Source organism: Seriola lalandi, unplaced genomic scaffold (genome assembly GCF_002814215.2).
Source record: "Seriola lalandi dorsalis isolate HSWRI2012SDOR001 ecotype SW California unplaced genomic scaffold, Sedor1 jcf7180002054536, whole genome shotgun sequence".
Classification (NCBI taxonomy): Eukaryota; Metazoa; Chordata; class Actinopteri; order Carangiformes; family Carangidae; genus Seriola; species Seriola lalandi.
In genome coordinates, this window is record NW_019525089.1 from 66697 (window position 1) to 76929 (window position 10233).

Genomic DNA, 10233 nt, shown 5'->3' on the forward strand with positions numbered 1-10233 from the left:
GGACGAGCCTTTGAAATGAAAAGTACAATCATGTTGACTGGATGTGACATATTTGGCACTGAAATGCACCCAGAATTCAGCTCCTAAATGGATGACTGTTGAGAGGTTTTACTGCAAGAGACATGAGACAGAGATGGAGTGGGCATCACCATGGCAGTTTATTTTGTTATATGATAAGACTAATCTTGACAGTTTCTTCCGTATTGTACAGAATCAACAGTGGACTATGTTGACAGTGTGTTACCAAACGGAGACTTGTCTAATCACTGAGCGTGTTTGAATGACTAGAGAGAGCATTGCTGAGATATGGTCTACTTCCTGTTTATGTCTTTATCTCCGACTTTGTCACAGTCAAATGATCAGCAACGCATGACTTGAATGTTCCTGCCCGGACTGTGCTAATGATAAAACTATTTACTTCAAAGTTCATGTGCAAAACTAGTGGTTATTACTCATGATTATTAGTTCTGTATATGGAATTTAAAAGCTGTAACATGACATGACATGATGTAGGATAATATGGCCAATATTATAAATTTGTTTTACCAGTTGTCATTTTAGAGCAGAGTGGAATTTGAGCCTGATCAACACAATGGTCAAAACCGAATCTTGCATTTGGTGTCATCTTGAAGCATGGAAACCTGTGGTATAGTCTAAATAAAGGTATTCCAGGGACACCTTCTGCACTTGCAGTTAAGACTGGACTGGTTTAGTAGAAGATGCAAAACAGTTGTGGCAAAGCAATACTCAGACATGGTTCACTTCCAGTTTCTTGTCCGTCCTTGCTGCCAAACTCTCTTGCATGTTATGAGCAAACATTTGGGAGCATCAATAACCTGTTGGCAACCAAAAGATGCTTCATTTCGAATATGTTGAAGAGTGAATCATATTTCACATATATCACAAAACATCCGAAAGACAAACGCAGATTCCTGGCAGTTATTTAGATGAATCGTGACCAGACTACAGTATATTTGCTGAAAACAATCTTGTTAATAGAGGCTGGTTTTACATGTCAAAACATGAGTTGAATCTCGGCCTGATGCTGTGATGAGAGGGATTGTGTAATTGACCCAAAGACGATCTATGGGGTCTCCAGTTTTTGGTTATATGAGGTACCAGACTGTAGACTGAAAAGAAAGACAAAGAAAAACATAAATTCTATTAAGAAAAAGGACAGAAGAGCAGAATGAGCATTTTAGTTCAACTTCTGCAAACTCCTTTCAAATAGCATTTCATCCAACTGATTTAGGCGAGAACATTAAAATTAAATTGAAAATGAAAATAAACCACAAAATGACAGGTTGCATGATTAAATATGCAAATATGCAGCTTTTTTTTTTTTTTTTGGGGGGGGGGGTCTGCTCTGATGTTATTACTTTAAACAATATGACCAGACATTAAAATAAATAAAACGATGAATCTGGAGATGATTCTTATGATGATTAGGTTTGTCAGGACTGTGTCAAAACGGCATTGATATCATTTTGGGATTCTTTTTTAGGTCAGTGTTGTGCTAGACTGTGTAAGGGAAGTAACAAGATGTGTTTCTAAAAGTTTGTACACCACCGTGTAAATACATTTGATTTAGAACCTCTTTGCATTAAACAGCTGGCTACTGCCCCGCAGACTTTATTCAGACCCAAAACCAGTTTTCTACATAATATGGTGTGCATTTTATTTATCAGTAGAAGTCACACATAGACTACATGAGCTGCCACTGACCCAATCAAATTCAATAAGACCTGACCGGAAATAGCAGTTAAGTTGGATGTGCTTTAGCGTGAATAGTATGTTTCACATTCCAAAATAAACCAAACTGCCTTAAGCAAAAGGTTGAGGCAAGCGATGTAGCGATGTCCTGTTGTTGCTAGTATGTTAATACATGTTAAAATGTTGACTTACCACTGACAACCTATCTGTTGGTTTAACATAGCTTTAAAAGTAGCAGAACGTTGTGTACCGTGAAGTGTCTGCTCAGGTTTGGGGTAATCTTCCCAGTGTTTTGTAGCCGCAGGGTTTCTCTCCCAACAATAACTGAGCGCACACACACTTTTTCTCTCAGCGGCATTATGTTTCAAGTGGTTCTTGTCACTGTATGCTGTCTGTGCTCCCACAGTTGTAGTGTTATAGTACGTACAGTAGCTAGGTCTAGGCAGGCACTGTTAGTGGTGCGCTGCTGATGCCTAAAGTCGGCGGGAAGATGATTCAAGTGTGCAGGAAAAGAAAAGTGCAGCACAGCCATTCAACCAAGGATTACATCGTCTCCTCTTTTTTGTCCATGATATTGTATGTAGATCTTGTCACAGTTATTTAATAACACCAGCTTTGTCTCGTCCAGGTCTTATCTTCATCATGGGCCAATTATCAAAATTATCGAACCTACAACTACTTGACATTACATTGAAATGTATTCAGAAGCAGTAATCCAAAAAACTGATGGGTTCTAAGACTCTAAGGTTTATCCCGTGACCTAGATGAGTCAGAGTCTTTACAGAGACTCAGATGTAAGAAGTGCAGAAATATAATTTCTACAAAACAATAACAAGCGTAACTAATGTTGATCTTTAATGAGATCACCCAAATAAAGGTCTCATCCCACACACTTTCACACTCATGCATACACATTCATGCAGACATCTGGTTGGCAGCACAGATGGTGGCACTGGGTGATGCTGGAGGCCAAAAGGACAGCTCTAACCAGCTCCACACACACACACACACACACACACACACACAGGATGTGACAGACATACACGTCGTAGTTTACACATATATGCACTAACAGACACATGCAGACATACAATACATGCGCGCACGCGCACACACACACACACACACACACACACACACACACACACACACACACACACACACACACACACACACACACACACACAAACAAACTGAAACACAGACTCTCTTTCTTTGCCTGGTCACACAAATCCATTGTGGTTGATGTTTCAATTATTTGTTCAAGGATTCGGTTGCTGTTTGTCAAAGAAAATCTCAATTTCAAATGATGACATTTTTACCCACCATGCGCACTCTGTATGTGTGTATATAGTATGTATGTACATTGCTGCAGTTACATGAACATGCACTCCATATATTCTCTCTTCAGTCTTCACAGCTGAGGTATCACACCGCAGAAGAACCTCTTTTATTATCGATGCCTTCAGTGCGCTGTGTTTTAGTATGTGTGTGTGTGGCTGCACTGTGAATGTTGTTCAGGTATGCATACATAACAAAAACCTTTCTGCATGTTCATTTTTTCAGCAGGATGTCTTTTTGTTTTTGTGAGCCAGATGGTGAAGGAGAGAGAGAGACAGAGAGAGAGAGAGAGTGTGTGTGTGTGTGTGTGTGTGGGTGTGTATGCATATGAGAAAATATGAATGTACTGTGTGTGTATTATTCATGTTGCAGGGTTATGAATGGTGTTCACATGTCCTGGGAGCTTTCCTCTCCCAGAGCCTGTCCACTCTGTTCTGGAAGCTTCTCTTAGCGATGGAGGGGTGGTAAAAAAAAAAGGAAAGCGAAGGACAGTGAAAGAGAGGTGGTGATGGAATATGGGATGGAGGGAGTGTGTGTGTGTTGGGGGAGCAGAGACAAAAGGTGAGGTGGGGTGATGTAGGACATAACGAAGCGAAGGGTAAAAACTGGGGGGGAGAGAAAAGGGGGTGGAGGGGGACAGTGGGAGACAGAGAAGGACAAATATAGAGAGAACAGGAGCAGAGAGGGGGAGAGGGAGGGAGGGAAATGTTGGAAATAGAGTGGGTGAGACAGAGGAGGAGGGAGGGATGCTGCATTTTAGTGATAGCACAGACTGAGGCTGCAGAAGCAGACAGAGGGATGGAGAGAATCGATGAGAGAGGTAGAAATTAAGAGAGAGGAGGGGAGCAGTGCATTGTCAGAGAGAGCACAACAGGATTCCCATGCAGGTAAAAGAAATATTAAATAGCTATGAATGAGAGGATCATTTGAATAGTTTGGACTAACAGAGACTGGGAGAGGCCTTTTCTTCCATGACAGCCGCATGAAATCATTTCCTCTTTGTCATAGAAGAGCAGTCAATCTGTCAAGCCATTCATCCGTCCCTCCATAAATCCATTTGTGTGCCCATCTTTCTCTCCCTCTATCCACCACCTAACCCTCCATCCATCCATCTATCCATCCACCCATCCATGTGCCTCTATCCTCTCATCCCACCATCCATTCTCTTCACTCCATCCCTTCTTGACAAGCTCCTCTTCTCGCTTCAATCCATATCCATCTTACAATCATCTCTCCATTCCACCCACACAAAAGCTTTTCTCCACAATCCTCCCTCCTCCCCCTCTTCTTCACCCCCCCCCCTCCTCCTCCCTGCCTCCTCTCTCCCTCCATATCTCCTCTACTGTCACTTCCACAGATCCTGAAGGCATCCCTTTTTTTCTTTTATTCATCTCCACATCCTTCTTCTCCAATCCTTGTCTTTCCCTCTCAGAGAGTCTCTCTCTACTATTGTACTTTTGTCTTTTCAGGGAAACGTTTACCACTGTTTTATCCTTTATTTTTCTTTCTTTCTTTTTTTGTCCAGACTGTCACAAATGTGGACTTGAAGGAGCAGCATCAGCAGCAGCAGCAAGGGTTAAATAGAAGGGGAAAAAAAGGAGCAAACTTGTTCCATTGACCACAGCAGGTAAAAAGACATTTCCCCTGTATGAAGAGGAGAAAAGAAGTCACCTGTAATCAAACTAAGAGTCTGTCAGCAGCAGCAAGATCACAGAAAGAAACAGACAAGCATTTAAAGGCAGACTCTCGCCTCTGTTGGGGAAAGTGTGACTCCCTCTTTCCTTTTTCTCTCTCTCTGCTTGACTGTCTATCCACAGGCTGTCCTTCCATCTGTCTCAGCAGGATGCCGAAACATCATTTTGGTGTTTGGGACAAAGAGAAAAGCTGACAGATCCTGGCGTGTTGTTAGAGAGAGGAGACAAAAAAAAAAAACGGAACATTTGCAAAGCTTCTGGAAAGGAAAGGGGAGGCGAGAGAGAGTGAGAGAGAAAGAGAGAGAGAGAGAGAGAGAGAGCTGTATGACTCAGAGCACAGCAGCTAGAATACTGTGTATTCTGCATGCAAGAGAAGAGGTAGAGGGGGATGGAGGAGCAATGTGAGCGATATAGGGGGAAAAATAGAGGAAGACTTGACCAGAATTGAGCAGTCATTAGACAAAGGAAGGACAGGATGAGGGCAGATTCAGCCACACTGGCAGGCGGTGAGTGAGATATAGGCCAAGTGAATCAGCCTGCTACAGGGAAAGGAAGGCGAGAAGAGGGTCAGTTTAGAAAGTGGAGGGTTTGGTATGACTGAAGCTGGTTGAGGGAAGGTTGAATGAAGGTTTGCTGCAGGGCAGAAAGTGGACATAGAGCTGCAAAGGACAGAAGGACGGACTTACTGGAAAAACTACTTGAGCAGCCACAGGGGAGAAAGTCCTGAGTGACTGTGTCTCGCCACATGGAGCGAACATGACTGAGGTTTGCATACAGGAGGACGAGCTTCAAGAAGGTTGATCACAGGAAAGGAAGGAAATGGTATGGACGGTAGAGAGGTTAGAGAAAGAACAGACAACGCCAAGGAACAGGTGATGGAGATAAAGGGCAAATCAGGCTAGGTAAGACATGCTTGACATCTAAGCAGAGAGCAATAGTTAAAAAAGGCCAGTAAGAGCACAACCGGAAAACACTGCAGACCAGAGAAGTTGTTGCCCAATGCACAAAGGCGGGAACATGGAAACTTTAACCGTGACAGCAACACAGCAAGAGGTTTGTGTTAAATATTGATGCCGACGGGCCACTCTCAAAAGAGCTCACTCCTTGCACCACAGAGACGGAAGCAGAAGGAAGAAACACAGTTGATGTTTTTCTTCTTGTTTTTTTTTTTTTGGTTATTCAGAGGGATTTTTACACTGACGTTAAAAGTGTGTCAGAAGACAGCTGAGTGTGGTGAAGTTGAGATGTTACTGCGCATTAAGACAAGACCTACAAATTAGCCAAGACTCAGTTTCCTGGAGGGCTTTTATTTTTATTTTTTGGCCAGCTGTGCAATTTCTTGGGGAGTGTGGAGTGATTGCAGAGAGAACGGGACCTCAGTCTTGTGTGGGAGCAGCAAAAGCAAAAAGGGATTCAATACTTGAGAGATCACATCAGGACTAGAACAATTTCTTCTTCTCTACAAGAACAAGATCCAGCCGTGGCTGATGAATAGAGATTTATATCTTGGGACTGACTGCCACTGTGAGGTACATCGCTGCCAGATGAGATAAGCCAAACGCTGCTGAAGCATTCATAGATGTTTCCTCTCATTATTTTGTCCTGGACTGATTGGAACTGTTCCAACTCTCTGAAAATTTCCCCATTACACAGATTTGGCCGGTGGAGGTTCGCTGTCATGGCTTGAGGAAATCTAAGTGTAGAGACGCTTTGATGTGCATCAACACAAAAGGATCCTTTAACTGGAGGCAGGATGTATACTTTGTTTTTGTCTCCATGACTGAATAAAGTCACGATGGCTCTAAATGTTGTCACGGCATTAAGGTAGAGACTGCCTCCTCTCCTACCTGAATCACAGATTTCTCAAAACATCACGACAATAACGCAGGAGGACACATCGCCACATTCTCAATCCAGCTGCGGATAGACCAGCTGCGTGTGTGTGTGTGTATATTTGTGGCGGCGTGGGGGTGTAAGGACTGTCGAGGAGCTCAGCTGTGTTATGTTATGCTGTGTGTTATGTCTGTGCGTTATGCTTGTGTGAGTGTGCGGTGTGTAGAGGTGTGCTAGTGTGTGTGTGTGTGCGCCGAGCTCTGAAGCCAGCTGTGTCTGAGTATATTGTCAAAGCGTCGCCCGGAGCTGTGTGTGTGTGTGTAAGCGTGTGTTTGTGTGTGTGTGTGTTGCCTGGATTCTCCCCACCAGCGATAGAGCTGGACCTGAACAGCAGTGGTGAGAGGGGGGACAGGGAGGGGGAGGAGGAGGAAGAGGAGAGGGAGGTGAAAGAAACCAGTAGGACGGAGGAGAAGAAAAAACTGACAACATGCTCGGATAACAGGAAGAAAGAAAGGAGTCTTTGGCTGCCCCCCTGGTGCAATGTGTGGTGAGTACACATCTCTACTTCTATGGTAAACCTTCACGTCTGCCATCTGTGCATACGTATCTGTGGGTGCATGCACACTGTATATCCACCACTGAGCATCATATTCCCTCAGGAGGTTGGCCAAGGTCAAAGGTGAAAGTTCAGTCAGGAGACTCGGTGTTCAGGGGTATTGAGATAGTTCATGTTATTGGATGCAGCGGGGTCATGTGATCACTTGCTCATTTTATGTTTAATGTGGGTCACATGATGCAGGTGCCCAGTGGGTCACATGACATCCAGCCTGGCACCTGAATGAAAACTGAACCAAGCACATAAACAGGGCCATGTTAAATGCCATCAAAATATACTCCAACATCAAGTGATGGTCGTTAAATCACATGATATGCATAACATCAGGCATTAATTGCCAGAGGACACACCTCTATTGTTGTCTACAACTCGCTATCATATGCCCAATTAACATCTGTCAACATTTACTGTCTCCCACTAGAAAAAACTCTTATTATTCGAGTTCAAATGTGAAGTCTGAAGCTGAAATCAGACTGACTATATGGGCACTTTGTATCTTGAAACACACTCTTATTGGCTCTGGTTGATAGAGAGAAAGGCTTTTAATTGTTGCTAGTTTGTTGTCAGGCTAAATTTCCATTTTGCTTGGTGCTTGCAGTTGTGTGAGAAATGTATTTGCTATTGTAGCAGTGAATGCATCACATACTGCTGAGTATTGATATTAGCTGAGAACGTGTCAAAAATCTTGTTTATTGAGAACTTGCCTAGAAACACATTTAGTGTTAAAAATGACACATAGCCAAACAAACAATGCATTGTTGTTCTTCCAGTAAACATGTTAGTTTCCATGTGCTGTGCAAAAATACAGTTTCAAACTGAGCCAATCAATGCTTGTTTTGATTCAGCAGGTTCTTGGTATGCTTGGTGTGTTTTATGATGAGAATTTCTCCAAACTCTTAATGACTTAAAGATTTTCATTCTTCAACTCTAATGGGTTGAGCTGTCACCTCGAAATAGGGGACTGTTTCCAAACAAACTGAACCAAACACGCAGGCATGCGCGCGCGCGCACACACACACACACACACACACACACACACACGCACACACACACACACGCACGCGCGCACGCACACACACACGTCTTCTCCTCCACACAGATGCTTTTTCTCTCCTCTCTTGCTGTTATGAATACCGCACATACACTGAGTCTTACAGTAAGCACACTCATTCTCTCTTTCTCTCTCTAGATCTTTCTCACACACAAGCCTCCACACATACACACACACACACACACACACACACACACACACACACACACACACACACACACACACACGCACGCTATAAAAACACATGCACAAACATGGAGGAAGCAGGGCTGTGGAGAAGTGACAGTCGCTTCATGGCCGCTGGCTTCGTATTGTAGCAGCGCCGGGCTCCAGCTCGTAATGAGGCTGTGGAACGTTCTAGTGTCATACGGATCTGGTTCCCACACCATCCCTCTGTGCATCAGCTCACTGTGTGTGCATGCGTGCGTCTTCCCGAGTGTGCGCGAGAGACACAGACAGCTAGAGACGGAAGCAACAAGAGACTTTGTGAATTCATGGAAAGGATGTAGGATTCTATATGTAGGATAACATAATGAAAACGAAATGATATCTCTGAGCAGCAAGCAGCTGGTCTTTACAGCTGAGCTGTGGCACACACAACCTCTTTATGTGTACGTACAGCCTGTTTGTGTCATTGATCTCTCTGCAAATGCTGAGCAGTGTCTATATTGTAGCAAACACAAAAGCTTTAAGATCATTGATTGAGACTTTCTTTGGTGTCAATAACACACCAATCAAAGACTCCGATCAATACTTGCAATTCCTTCTGTCTCTGATCACTACTGCATGTACAGCTGATAGACACAACACAGTGCCCCTCGATAGAACTCAATTTGTTTCTATTGTATTTGACATCATCAGAATTTTTTCTGTCTTACCAATAATCACAAGCCCTGGAGCATGATTAAGGTTAAAAGGGTCAGATATCCTCAACATGAAATCTCACTGCCATTAGTCTGCAATGAGTAATAAAAATCTACCCAGCATCAAGAAGTTAGAAGCAGCGCTCTCATCATTTTCGGTTGTTTTAATGTGTCAAGAGTCTCAGTGGCAGCTGGTGATTATTTGCCTGACTAAATAATCATATCGCAAGGATGAGACAGACAGAGATGTGAGATAGATTACCGTTATTTGTAAGTATTAGAGGCATTTTTGGGGGGGCTTTTATTTGACAGTGAGCTGACAAGAAATCAGGGGAGACATATGGGGGATGACGAACATAGAGTATTGCAATTACGTGGTCAGCATCTTAAACCCTAGGCCCCCGGGACACCCCAAAAACAGATTAACTTTCAATGGCTGAGTGGCAGATTGGGAAGATAAAGAGCTCGTAGGGAATCCTGGAGTGTGAATCAGCTGAGTTCAGAGAAAAGTTCAGAGTCTGAAGAGGCTGCTGTTATCAAGGCAAATAATGACCAAAACTCCAATGAAAGATAGGCGGAGATACAAGGACGTTGTTCTGAGAGTCCATCACGACAAAGAGGATGATATATGAACGCAGTCACTTGCAGCTGATCAGGGACAAAATGGGAAAGTTGAATAGTTATGTGTTAATAAGACAACAAGCTACAGACCAGATCTTTATGTTATCATAAAGCTGTGTACATCAAGTGTATTCTATACCTATACCTCTATAACTGTATGTATATGAATACACAAGCAACAGTGAAGCAAAAAGTGAAGATGTTCAAAAACTGCAAATGTTGAAAGATGACAGTACATAATAATACTAAGAGGAAATGTAGGGAGGGGGAACAAGCCATAAAAAAATAAAATTCCATCTTTGACAGCTCAGTGACGGCTAACAGCTGCCAGCCATGTGGCACAGGTGATGCACTGGTGGCCATGGGAAACAAAATGAAATCTGCTGCTATCCCAACTACCAACAGCCCTGCACTGACTGAATGCTGTATAGAAAAAACACTCGAGTTGGTCCAGTGTGGCTCAGTCTTTTGAGAGGTTGGTTGAGGAGTCTGCCCCCCCCC

The 10233-nt window shown here is 43.3% G+C and overlaps 1 pseudogene across 1 annotated transcript in view; it reads left to right on the forward strand.

The window, feature by feature from the left end:
• Positions 1–6999: 6999 nt before the first annotated feature.
• Positions 7000–10233, forward strand: part of LOC147818668 (protein TUNAR pseudogene) — a 14437-nt pseudogene continuing 11203 nt past the window's right edge. The window contains exon 1 of the transcript XR_015437760.1: positions 7000–7128. The product of XR_015437760.1 is annotated as a protein TUNAR pseudogene (transcript). The remainder of the gene's footprint in view (positions 7129–10233) is intronic.